Source organism: Mustela putorius, unplaced genomic scaffold (genome assembly GCF_011764305.1).
Source record: "Mustela putorius furo isolate JIRA1106 unplaced genomic scaffold, ASM1176430v1.1 tig00000242_pilon_pilon_pilon, whole genome shotgun sequence".
Classification (NCBI taxonomy): Eukaryota; Metazoa; Chordata; class Mammalia; order Carnivora; family Mustelidae; genus Mustela; species Mustela putorius.
In genome coordinates, this window is record NW_025421325.1 from 13,892,719 (window position 1) to 13,894,123 (window position 1,405).

Here is a 1,405-nt window from a genome sequence, read left to right on the forward strand (position 1 = left end):
ACACGTTACCCCTGGGTCTCCTCCAGTTCTGACATTCTATGACTCCATGAAATAGGGCTGGCACCTGTTTTCAATTTAAGCTCCAACATGAGTTTCCTTATTCTTTAAACCTGCCTTTCTAGTAAGCTGCCACATTTATTACCAGGCTTGTAGTCATTTCCTTTTATTCTAAAGAGAATATATATTCACTTTTTCAGCTCTAGCTTTTCTGTATTATAACCTCATAGTGTTGAAACCATTTTGTGAGAACAGCTGCTAAAGTCATCTTTCCGTTTTAGACATGGTCATGGTTGTGAAGCTACCCTGGTCAGGCTACCTTTGGAACGTTAATCCCGAGACAGTGGTTTCCCTACTTTGATGAGAATTCAAAGTGAAGTTTTATACCATTGGAAGCTGTTTTAACTTATCTGGAGCAGGAAGGAATGCCTGTGACAGCCTCTTATCCTGGACTTCATTATTTCCGCCGTGGGCTTCCTAACTAACTCCCACCATTCTAGCAGAGGTCTCTTTGCGGGACTTAAGCGATCTGTTTGTCATTACTCACTTGCTTCTTTTTCACTTTTTTTCTCCATATTCCATTATTTACAGCATTCACTGTCATCATTATCAGTCATCCAAATTAGCCCATGCTTTCAGCTAGGCACATAAAAAATAAAAAATGAGGACAGGTCTAGAAGAAAAATAACATCAAGTCTGAAGATATTCTGCTAACACTGGAAAGGGGGTAGTTCTGACCCTCCCTTTATGTGGCAAAGGGATGCTTCTTAGACAAAAAGACAAAATAGCCCTGGAGGCATCTATAACCCATTGCCGACCTGTCCTGGATGGAATCTGCATCATGGGAGTCACTAGGGAAGTTTTTGCTTTATAGATTCTGGCTGTGTTGACCCTACTGGATTGAAATATCAAAAAAGTCTTCATGATAAGGCAGTCCTGTCTGTAAGATGTCTTCCTCAGTTACCCATTCCCAGGCCCCCCAAACTACCTGATCTATCTGCATCATGATGCTGTAGAAATCCGTGAAAAGCCTCTAAAGGGGACAATTCTCATCTTAGGCATTTACCCGGACCACCCACCCACTTAGCATCCCCTCCACCCATTCCTGCCTCCTCTTTGATGCCTCTTACTGCATTCCAGATCCCTGTGTCTGCTCCAAGCCTTCTGCATTATGTTGGCAACCCTTTGAGATTCCAGCTCTGGCTTAATGAGTAAGCCACTTAGAAGGGTTAATATTCAAAATATTGAAGAGCAAGGATAGCAGGGACACTAACCAATCAGGATGCTGACTGTAAGCAACCAGAACACCAACTCATGGGGGTGTTCCCAGTACCTATCATTCCATCTGTTCCACGGGACTCTGACTCAGCTTCTTTTTCAAAGTCCCTGCAATGAAAGGCCTTCTCTG